This window comes from Nyctereutes procyonoides, unplaced genomic scaffold, assembly GCF_905146905.1.
Source record: "Nyctereutes procyonoides isolate TBG_1078 unplaced genomic scaffold, NYPRO_anot_genome, whole genome shotgun sequence".
NCBI classification, from domain to species: Eukaryota; Metazoa; Chordata; class Mammalia; order Carnivora; family Canidae; genus Nyctereutes; species Nyctereutes procyonoides.
In genome coordinates, this window is record NW_026575131.1 from 16,938,951 (window position 1) to 16,951,411 (window position 12,461).

At 37.5% G+C, this 12,461-nt stretch overlaps 1 protein-coding gene across 12 annotated transcripts in view; it reads right to left on the reverse strand.

Annotated features, from left to right (window-relative positions):
- CHL1 (cell adhesion molecule L1 like) overlaps positions 1-12,461 on the reverse strand; it is a 201,400-nt gene that overhangs the window by 130,623 nt on the left and 58,316 nt on the right. Inside the window, exon 3 of one of the 12 annotated variants that reach the window (XM_055343981.1) lies at positions 4,959-5,048. The exons of the other annotated variants lie outside the window; for them this stretch is intronic. The gene's annotated coding sequence lies outside the window, so the exon portion shown is untranslated. The remainder of the gene's footprint in view (positions 1-4,958; positions 5,049-12,461) is intronic. 12 annotated transcript variants of the gene reach the window in all.

Sequence of the window (12,461 nt, forward strand, 5' to 3'; positions counted from 1 at the left end):
ATTCTTTTATTTATTCAGTTATTCATTTAACAAACTCATTATGACAAATATTATGTTGCGTGCTAAGTAGTATGCATACAGTGGTGAAAAAACAAAGTCCCTGGTTTCATAAATTGTTTTAACCCATAAATAAAAATATATAAAATATAGGTAGTGATAAGAGCTATGAATAGAAATCAAATAGGGTAGAGCAACTTGTCAAGCAATGATGGACGAGAGAGTGTGGTGGCCTCTCTGATAAGATGCTGCTAATATAAGTGACTCAGAGACCAAACCTAGAGAAATACTCTCTCTAAATGGGCTAAGGAAAAATAATAACCATGCCTTGCTTTGCAGCTTGAACTTGGTATCAGATATTTCATGTTTTCAAATTTCCCATTTCTCTTGGTACTTAGCAGTTTACTCCGTATGTGCCTGCAATTCCTATCCCCGCCCTTCCCATCCGCCTCCCAGCCACCACACAACATAAATCAAACATTTTTATTAGAAAGCTGCTGCCAAAAGTTTAAAACAAAGAAAGTTTGTCATAACTAGTATAAAGAGTTTGCTAATAAACAATGTGAAGAAATTGCCAAAAAGTTGGTGATCCTAGGTAAAAGAGGTAGGTACCTAGAATAAAGAATGCGGTTGTGACACTTTGTTTTATTCCATTCAAGAAACTCCTGATAAGTTGTGTCCAGGTCAGGCTTTGATTTAAAATTGATTCAGACGAAGTGAGCTTGTTCAGAGGCAAGCTCCCAAGATGGGAGGAGGAAGCACTATCTCATGGATAGAAAAGTTGAAAGAGCTTTGGATGTTTCTTACTAGAAAACAGATGATGCACATGAGACATAAAATCACTCTTCACACGTCTGAAGGTTGTAGGAAAAGGATGAGATTTTTGTTGTCTGTGGTCCCACAAGGCAGAAGTGAGAGAAACAGATGTAAATCTCTAATTCCAGGTTTGCAATTATACAAATATGGACTCAAAAACCTCAGGAGGAAGACCCCTTATTAGAAAAGAGGAAGTAGAAGTTGGTGACCACACATGGGGGGAGGGATGCAAAGGTCTTCAAGACCCAAAAGCACAGTGGCATCAAAGGACACTGAGGTCTACTAAGGAAACCTGTGACGCACGATTCTTGTTCCATGACTCATAATAGCATGACTGATTTCCCCTATGAAACAATACTCTCTCTCACTCCCAGAGGCCTCTCAAACCAGAAGTGACGTTGATGTTGCCTGGACAGTCAGCCATGTGGGAGGAAAGGAATGCTGTGACCAGAGGCAGGTGGCCTTTACAAGGGTTCCACATGTCTTTTCAGGGCTTTCTCCCTCCCGTGGGGCTGCCCCCTTCTAGCATCCCTTATCATCTCCCACATGGCCCCCACTGACCTGTCAACACATCCCCAGAGCAAGCTGCCTCTTTCAGAGCCACCCAGGCAAGTGTTTCCAAGGTTCCATCTTTACCAAGATATCACAATTAATGAAATAAACAACTCCAATGTATCTCAACTCATTCAAATGATATGTTCATGATGTGTTCCATAAGAATGCATTACTTGTGTGTATTTTTAATTAATTTTCCTATTTAAATTACAATGTCTTCACTGGTTCTCTCACTACTCTAAATGGAAAATCAGCATCATTTTACATGAAAATAAACACACTTGAAACCTAACCAAGTAAGTTCTAAAGAGATATTGTGGCCAGTGGACTCCTGGATTTTGAGGTCTGGATTCTTTTATGAAAAAGAGATGGTAAAAAGTGTTAAAAATATGTAAAATTATGCTAGCACAAAACTAACCTTTGACTTAATCTGAAGTACCAGAAGAAAATTTAAAAGAAAAAACTGTTTGGTTCACATTAAGTCTATTATTTAATCATATTTAATCTTAGATTACCTCTGGTCATCTTCTATCCCATCAGTGGTATCTATTCCATAATTTGGGATATACTGATCAAAGCTAGTATCCCCATGTTGCAAGTGACATGAAGCCTCAAGCCACTGAAATTACCCAGGTGGGCCAAACTTCAAGGAAAAATAAACCAAAGAATGGCAGGCACCACAGGAAATCCATGGAGACATCTTTAATCACCTACCTATGAGGCTCCCCTTGAACTGGAATTTCCACGTCAGAACAACCACAGAATTAGGCAGGACTCACTCCTAATGTAGTTCCCACTTGCCTAGATTCTAGGGAAGCAACACAAGGTTGTCCAGTTCAAATAGTTCACTCATTCAGTCATCCAAAAAAGATACTCAGCAACTACTGTGCACCATGTACTGTTCTAGATACTGGAAACACAAAGCAAAAAAAAAAAAAAAAAAGAGAGAGAGAGAGAGACAAGTTTCCTGCCCTTACTTCCAAGTGCACACAGTATTATGGAGGGCAAGATAGCTAGTACAAATAGGCCAGGGTTTCTTTTTTTTTTTTTTTTTATATATATATAAATTAATAGGCCAGGGTTTCTTAACCTCAGTTATGATGGACATTTTGAGAAGGATAATTCTCGTTTTGTAGGAAACTGTCCTGTGCACTTAAAATGGGACTGTAATCACTAGATGTCAATAGCAACAGTCCCACTTCCCCCAGCCCCATCCCAGTCGTGACAACAACCAAAAATGTTCTCTAGATATCCCCGGAAGGACAGAATCACCCTTGGTTGAAAATCACTGCTCTGATGCCTTCTTCCCTACATTTAAAGGCAGACTGCCGCACTGTACCACTCTAGGGAATACCATTCATTTGTATTCTGTGTGAAGTTACTGCTCAGAGTTGTGCAACAACTGTACACCACTCAAAAGAAGCAGTTCTCCTTTTCTGTGCTATGGGTGGATTTACATGCCCTAGTAGTGATATACGTTGATTCGGAAGTTTAATAAAAAAAATAACCCTAATTCTCTAGGGTAGAGAATACTTATCAAAGTTCTACCATATTTTTTTAAATTATTTATTTATTTATTCATGAGAGACACAGAGAGAGAGGCAGAGACACAGGCAGAGGGAGAAGCAGGCTCCATGCAGGGAGCCCAATGCGGGACTCGATCCTGAGACCCCAGGATCATGCCCTGAGCTGAAGGCAGACACTTAACCGCTGAGCCACCCAGGCGTCCCAGTTCTACTGTATTTTTAAATTGCATTCATGAATACTGCTTCTCTTTGGTGTTTGCTTTTCTCCGTCATGCATACAGAGACACATACAGAGGCCCAGAACCCTCTTTCTTTGTTTAACATGTGCTTGGTTCTAAGCAGCAGCCCAAAGAAAGCAGCAAAACAAAAGTATTATTGAATGGTTGCTGTAGAATTCTAGATAATTCACTGTTCTTTTGGAAATGAGAACATGTAGATATTAGAACAGACCAATGCTTCTCAACCCTGGCTGTCCAAAAGAATCACAGGTGTAAGCTGAAAAGAACAACCACCACACCACCACCACCAAAATAGTTTTGTGGGCTCTAGCTACAGTTTTAGATGATCTTCCCAGAGAACCTTAGATCTAAAAAGTGCCACAGATAATTATTATAAGCAGTCAAAGGTGAGAACCATTGTTCTAAGTTGTCAAGATACACTGGGGAAAAATAAGGCAGGAAAATAAGGCCTGCAATACACGTATGACCCATTTAATCTCTGTATCTTCCAGACTGCAGATAACACACTGCTTCTTCCAAGCATTGATATTTGTTTCAAATAGATGAAAACCCTTAACATTTATTTTTTAAAAGATTTTATTTATTTATTCATGAGAGACACAGAGAGAGAGAGGCAGAGACACAGGCAGAGGGAGAAGCAGGGAGCTTCAGGGAGCCCCTCAGGGAGCCCGACGTGGAACTCAATCCCGGGTCCCCAGGATCACACCCCGGGCTGTAGGCAGCACTAAACCACTGCAACACTGGGGCTGCCCAACCCTTAGCATTTAGACCTCATCCAGACAGTATATCAAGATAGTGTAGTGTGTGTGTGTGTGTGTGTGTGCTATGCCTGTATCTCTCTCTCTCTCTCTCTCACACACACACATACATACACACACACACACACACACACTCACCCTATCAGTTACCAAACACAAAGATGGTATGGTGCTCATCTGTGCTTCTCTGTGACCTAGAAGTTACTGAATTCCAAGGGTCACTTGAATGACCCCACACTGTAAATCAATGTGGTATAAACCATGATCACTGAAAATTTCTGAAAAGGTTTCTATAATCACACGAATCTCTAGGAAATCTTCCCTGTTGCCTTTGAATCAAAACAATTGGAATCAAGTCTTTTCAAGTGGCTAAAGAAAGTTTTAAACTAGAGACAACTAAGTCACAATGAGTAGCTCAAAACATCCTTTTTTCCCAGAAAACAACTGCTTTTTGAGACTGTAATTACAGTAGGAAGCCAGTGAGAAGGTTAAAAATGAAAGTCTAAAAAAAATGAGTCTATAAATAGCATTCTGAAAGAAAAATTAAATTCTAGTAAAATTTCATAGGGCAGAAATGGCCCCAAAGGGCAGATTCATTGTAGCTAGAGACAGTAGTAGGCAAATCCTGGTGAATGAGTATAAAGAAGGGCATAAACAATTAAAAATAAAAGTCTAACTTCTTTGCATGCTTTACACAGCCCTGCATGGTCAGGTGCCCACTACCTTCTCAAGCCTCTTCCCTCCCAGCTCCCTGTGTTCGCTAAAATTGTCATCTTTAAGATCCTAGAGAATGCCTAGCCTAGCCCTTCCTCCACTCAGACTTAGAGATAAACTTCTTCTAGCAAGTGCAGCTCTAAGCCCACTTTATCTCCTCAAAGAGGCCTCCTCACTAGCTGGGGCAGAGAGCTTCACAAGTCACCACAGCAGGCTGGTTTTCCTGAAAAGCAGACTCTGGTCTATTAATGAGAGATTAGAAATGAAAGCATAGTGAACAATATGAAGGAAGGTGAACTGGATGAAGTGAGAAGTGGTGCTGTAATACAGGGTGAAGATAGGCCTCAGCCTACCTTACAGGGAGTTCTGGAGTGGGCATGATCCTTAGAGCTGTCCTGAGTTGGGCCTTTGTCCTCCACATGAGGCCTTAGATATGGGCTGCCCTGGAAAGGAGACATGACCTTGAGCAAGAGAGTACTCTCTTCAGCTGAGGCAGCCTAATGGGTCGGGAGGTGACATGTAAGGGCTGGTTGCTGGCAGCACTCCAAGCAGGATGGAGAGCAACTGGTTCTCAAAGGCTGATTAGGGCAGGGCATTACAGAATCTACCACTGTGACTTTATCTCACTGTCCCTCTATTTCCTCATTTGTAAAATGGGGAGGATACTAATAATCTTAAAAGGTGTACAATATCTAACATGATGACTAGCTCAATGTAAAGTTCTCAATACATGTTAAATATCCATCTTTACCTAATCTACTTGGGAAAGGATATGGGTGCCATTTTGATCATGAAGCATCTTTTTTTTAAAGACTATTCCTTCCTTTTTCCCTTCATCCATTCACTCACCTAATATTTACTGAGTGCCTGTTAGGTGGTAGGGATTTTCTACTACCTGAGGAAAACTGTTGCAAGTTCTTGTCCAAACAGAGCTTACATTTTAGTAATGGGAAGAGAGAAAATAAGCATGTAAATAAATAAGTAATAAGACATTTTTGGGAATATTAAATGTTAACTGAAGGATGAAGAAATGTGTTCATTAAGATACTATATTACTGGATTCCATTAGTGGGTCACACAAATCCAAAACAAACTAACTTAATTAAGCGGAATTTATTGGCCTATAAACAAAAACTAGAGAAAAGCCAGTGAAAGAATTAGCCCCAGGGACCTCTGTACTCTGGAATCCAAACACCATCAATGCTGTCTTGCTTTACTATTATTTCTGTCTTGCTTATATACAGCATTATTTGTTGTGACCAGCTTGTTATTCCAGCTTGAGTTTAATAAATCCTCAGCGAAGAACTCATTACGACCAAATTTGCATTACCTTCCCACCTCTAAAACTATGGTGCTATGGGAACATGACTGTCTCATAATTTTATGTGTGTGAGTGTGTGTGTGTGTGTGTGTGTGTCTCCTTATGTCTAGGGCAATAAAATTAATGTTAGTAATAACTATGGAGCTTTTACCATGTATAAAATATAATAAGTTAAATATCTATTAAAAAACAAACTCTAAGTACTATCATCTCCTCTTTACTGATGAAAAAACTAAGGCTCAAGGAGATTAACTTGCATGAGCACACATTAATAGTACATACTGAAGGTCAAATTCAAGCTCACTTAAATCAGATATCCAAACCACATGCTCATAACCACTAGATAATTAGGCCATACTAATGGTGGTTACTATATAGTTATATCATAATAAGTATAATTATTTCATTACCTTAATTAATCCATGCTAATCAGTCTTCCATCCAACATGAAGGCATGATAATTGGACACTCACAAATGAAAAGCATATCAATACAGAGGCTGACTAAATGGGAAATATTGTAAGAAAAAATAGCAAGGGAAATCAACGTGAAATACTATTTAATGCTACAATCATTGAGGCCAACCAGATAATGATTGACCAATTTAACCAGATCTGATTCATGTCGGGGTTTGCATGTTTCCATTCAATTGAGTAGGGTCTTAGAGAACATTTGAAAATCAGTGAGGTACTGTGAAGTATGTACTACTCCAAAAGTTGGGAGGTAGAAAATCTAATTCACATTCAATAAATATGTAGTTGACCTTGAGTCAGTTAACATCTCAGTTCTCTAACTTCTAATTTAGATACAGTAGCATCTGGGCTACTTAGTTAATGCATTTAATATGTATCCCTTAAGGGTAAAGATATAAACATGAAAACAGACGGTTTATCAATCAAAACACAGCAATGAAGGTTTAAAATACTACATGGAAAAAAATACGTATCTGTGATGTTACAAAAAAATTAAATATTTAACAAAATATGGTCAAAAGTAAACTTTGTAAAGAGCTGAAAGAATTGTAATTTTAGTGCCTTCACTCAAGAAGATACCCCAATCAAGCCAAATATTTACAGATTTTAATAATTAACAAGGTATTGAATAAACCATTTTCCCCTTTCTAGATTTAAAAATGTTATGAAATTTCATTTGACCAAAATAACTTTAGAAGTACTCTTATGTATTTAATAAGATAAAAAGAACAGTTTCCTAGTGGTCTTTCTAGATGTGATGGTTGAAAACTTTGGCTTTTTATCATTTGATTTTACAGTCCTTGGGTTTCAATTTCCAACTCAGCTTGATATTTTTAGTTGGAAAACTAAATTCATTTTAAATAGGACTGTAAAAATGTGACAATTACAAAGGGAATGATTTGAGAAACCAGCCATAATGGGAAATTAAATGTCCCACCGAAACACTTTAAAGGCCTTTTAGCAGAAGAAATGTGTGCTATAACATTTAATCTAAGATAATAGAAACTTCTAAAATGTGTATTAAAGAAATGTAAGTAAAGTTGCTAAAAAGTGGGATTGTGTTTCCTTTCAAAGTCTACTTCCACAATACAAATCAAAACCACAATAAGATACCACCTCACACCATTCAGAATGGCTAAAATTAACAAGTCAGGAAATGACAGATGTTGGCAAGGATGCAGAGAAAGGGGAACCCTCGTACACTGTTGGTGGGAATGCAAGCTGGTACAGCCACTCTGGAGAACAGTATGGAGGTTCCTCAAAAAGTTGAAAATAGAGCTACCCTATGACCCAGCAATTGTCACTACTGGGTATTTACCTCAAAAGTACAAATGTAGGGATCTGAAGGGGCAATCTGCATGCCAATGTTCATAGCAGCAATGTCCACAATAGACAAACTATGGAAAGAGCCTAGATGTCCATTGACAGATGAACAGATAAAAAAGATGTGATATATATATATATTTTTATTATATATTATATATATATATAATAAAATACTACTCAGCCCTCAGAAAGAAAAGAAAAAAAAATCTTGCCATTTGAAATGATGTGGATGGAACTAGAGGGTATTATGCTAAGTGAAATAATTCAATCAAAGAAAGATGCTTATCATATGAATTCACTCATGTGGAATCTAAGAAACAAAACTGGATCATATAAAGAAGATGTGGCCTATGTATCCAATGGAATATTCCTCAGCCATTAGAAACGACAAATACCCACCATTTGCTTCAACGTGGATGGAACTTGAGGGTATTATGGTAAGTGAAATAAGTCAATCAGAAAAGGACAAACATTATATGGTCTCCTTCATTTGGGGAATATAAAAATTAGTGAAAGGGAATAAAGGGAAAGGAGAGAAAATGAGTGAAAATATCAGTGAGGGTGACAAAACATTAGAGACACCTAACTCTGGGAAATGAACAAGGGGTAATGGAAAGGGAGGTGGGTGGGGGGTTGGGGCGACTGGGTGATGGGCACTGAGGAGGGCACTTGGCAGGATGAGCACTGAGTGTTATGCTAAATGTTGGCAAATTGAACTCCAATTTTAAAAAAAAACAAGATCATAGAGGAAGGGAGGGAAAAAATAAAACAAGATGAAATCAGAGAGAGAGACCATCAGAGACTCTTAATCATATGAAACAAACTGAGAGCTGCTAGGGGTGGAGGGGTGTCAGGGGGATGGGGTAACTGGGTGATGGACATTAAGAATATGTCTAATTAATTATTTTAAATAATTAATAAATATTTGATCTAATAATAATAAATAAATAATAAAATAAAAATATTTTATTTTATAAAATAAAAATGAAAAAATAAAAAATAAATAATATTTATTATTAATAAATAATAATCACATTATTATTAATTATTAATGATTAATATTCTTAATTAATCAATTGCATGTGATGTAATGAGCAATAAGTGTATTATATAAGACTGATGAATTCCTGACCTCTACCTCTGAAACTAATATTACACTGTATGTTAATTGAATTTTTTTAAAAAGTCTGCTTTTAAACAAAGTCTTCTTTTCCTAATCAGCCAGGTTATAAGCTTCCCATATATGGACTGAAATTTCCAGCTGTAGATTTGCATGGGAAATATTGGATATTTAGACCAAGAAGGAATCTTTAAACCATTTAATCCAACATCCCCCTTTTTATGGAAGTATGAAGTTGAAACTCAAAGTAATGAAATGATATGCCTAAAATCATACCACAAATCTGTGCTAATCCTCCAGGTAAGAATGGTAGTGGTGATGATGATGATGATGACGACGATGATGGTGATGATAGCTAACATTTATTAAGACAATTCTGAGACAAGGATTATGATCAGCAGCTGAGGTTCAGAAACATTGACTAATATGTCAAAAATATTCAACTGAGATGTTGCCAAATTAGGGCTAGAACTCAAATTCTTTTGGCACTAAAATCCATTTTTTTAAGCAGTAATATTTAAGAACTATTCTCAACACTGTATGTAGCTGGACTAACTCTCCACTGCCACCACCAGCAACACCCTCCACCCCCGCAGATAAATGAAAGCACGTTAATAAAGTTCTCTAACAAAATGCATCCTTCTTACCTTCCCTTCTTTCCCAGTTTACTTTCTACCTCTGATCAGACACCAATTCTTCAAAGAATCCCTCTTTAACCATAGGCCAAATCTATCTTTGACTCCTTTCTAGGTCTCAGAGCAACAATTTTACATTTGTTTGCATAATAACCTGATTAATATCTGCTTACCTTAGTGGATTGTAAGCTTCATGAGAGTAAAAAATGTGTCTGTTTTAGTTTGCTACTGTATCCTCAACTGGCTTTCAACAGTTAAACAAAAGTAATTGTCGAATGAATGAATGCTGTAAAAAATGTCTAATTCCTACAAATGAATGAAGCATCTTTTATTAGACAATGGGAAAGCAATTGATAAGATTTATTTTACTTTCACTGTCAATTTACACATGGAACAGTAGCAGCTACTCACTATTTCAAAAGTAGAACACAAACATACCATAAAAAATGAGCCAGATTCATTTTCATTTTTCAAAATAATGCATGCTGTACTGAGAAAGGGAGATTATATTGCACAGGATTCTTAGAATGCTTTGATGTAGTTCTTCTTTCCCCTTCCTTCTCGTGCTTTCTCTTGCCCCTTTGCAGAGAATGTTGTGGCTTGTGTAGTGGCACTAATCTTTGATCTCTGTGCATGAGGCTTCCTTCCACTGTAGGATCATTTATGCCAGACTAAATTAGCCTTTGATCAGAAGCTTTGATTTACTTCTTAATTCCCTGCTTCATCACTAGGCTCTGAAATGTGTCTGCTCCTGTCGCCCTCCCTAGTTTCAGGTGGTGATAGCAGTGATGTATTTCATTGGTTTTTTTCTTCTCTAAGGCCTCAAATATTTGCACATGTGTGCAGTTCAATAAAAAAATGCTGTTTAGGGGAGATGCCTATGATTTGTGTCAATGTTATACAGGATATTTTCCCCCAACATGAAATGCCTTAGGGCAAAAATGGCATTTTGTTGAGAAAACACAATTTCCTCTCCTCAGTGGATTTCACTGTAAGTCATTTATTTGGTTGTGCTATATAATTCCATTGATATCTTATTTGTGCAGTATGTCACATTGCTACTTGAAAAGTCCTTTTAAATAACAATATAGGATTCAAAGTATCCATTTATTTAAAAAAATCACACAAGTTTCCCTGGGTTTCAGTGTCTCTTTGCCTTGAATATTTTAATTGTTATTTTACTTCAGTCTTCTCTCTGCAATGAAATAGCAACTGTTTTCCTACTGATAAAGGACTCTGCCTTCTGAAATTACCAAGAAAGAAAAAATAAATTAAAAAATTAGGAAATGGGGACACCTGGGTGGCTCAGATAGTTAAGCATCTGCTTTCAGCTCAGGTCATGATCCCCGGGTCCTAGGATCAGAGCCCCACATTGGTCTCTCTGCTCAGTGGGGACCAGAGCCTGCTTCCCTCTTTCCCTCTACCCTTGTCCCCTGGCTTGTGCTCTCTCTCCCTTTCTCTCTTTCTGTCAGATAAATATATAAAATCTTTTTTAAAAAGATACTGTTTTTTTTAAATTAGGAAATGGCTGTAAGACTGAATCTAACCCTACTATAGTCTTAAAAAACAACAGACGGGCAGTTACAACAAAAATCTGCAAAACAACACAGACCTGGACTTACAAACAGAATTTTTCACACACTGCTCATTCCTGATCATTTGATTTTGAGATGCCATTTCCTCATTCACTTAAAATCTTTCTATAGTATTTTAACAGCATGTCTATATATCCTAGCTTCCCTTTGGAGTCCTTACTGAGTTTTCATGGCTTGGAGATCACATTTATTTGTGTACATAATTTGAGTGAAAGCAAATCCAATAAGACTCCAGTTGAAACAAACGTAGTTTTGGCACCTCAATATCAAAATTATGTATGCAAATTGGAGGTGGTCCAAAGAACAGCCAAGAGAATGATGAAGGGAATGGAGTGCTTGGCTAAGGAGGAAATGTAAGGCTTTTAAATGTCCCAGAGTGGGTAAACAACAATAAAGGAACACAACAACCCATAAATATTTAAAAGGTGTAAACATCAAATATGGATAGGAATGATTAATTCTGGACAAGGGCACAGAGTTAGTTCTGATGTGCTTATATCATTGAAAAGAAAGGGATAACAGGAAAAGAAACAGGATACTGTTTAGTATCATCATTTTGAAATATGAAAATTATTTATGCAAAATATTCTAGCATCTAAAGAAATCTTATTACTTTTGAATATCTCATTTCAAAAGATGCTGAAAAAATAACAATTATGCAAAAGAAGAGAACTTTTTCTGAGGAGGTTGATTTTACTTATCTTCCACTTAGGCTTTCTTTTTTTTTTTCCTAAGATTTAATTAATTAATTAATTAAGAGAGAGTGCAAACAGGGGGGAGGGGCAGAAGGAGAGGGAGAGATAAGATCAATCATGCTGAGATGCCCAAACTGGGACTTGATCTCATGACCCTGAGATAATGACCGTCCCAAAATCAAGAGTTAGATGCTTAACCAACTGAGCCACTCAGGCGTACCACCATTTAGGCTTTCTTGAGAGAGATTTCCCTGCTTTTACTTCTACTTCCTAATTGTCCTGAAGTGAATTCGCTATATGCCAATAACAGACCAGGTAGGGATATCAGAGAGATAAGAGTTAAGGGAAAATTAAAATTCATCAGAAATCATGTTTAGGGGTGCCTAGGTGGCTTAGTCAGTTGGGTGTCTGCCTTCAGCTTGGGTTGTTATCCCAGGGTCCTGGAATGGAGCCCCGTGTTGGGCTGCGGGTGAAGGGAGGGTCCCTGCTCAGCAGGGAGTCTGCTTCTCCCTCTCCCTCTGTGCATTATCTCTCTCTCTCTCATTCTTCCTCAAATAAATAAATAAAATCTTTAAAAAAAAATGAAACCAAGTTTGAGACTAGAAACTCCTAAGAAGATTGTCTAGATTATAGAACCTAGAAAAGCAACCCTGGAATTTAGCATAGAAAGTTTCCAAGGAGTGATCTCTCA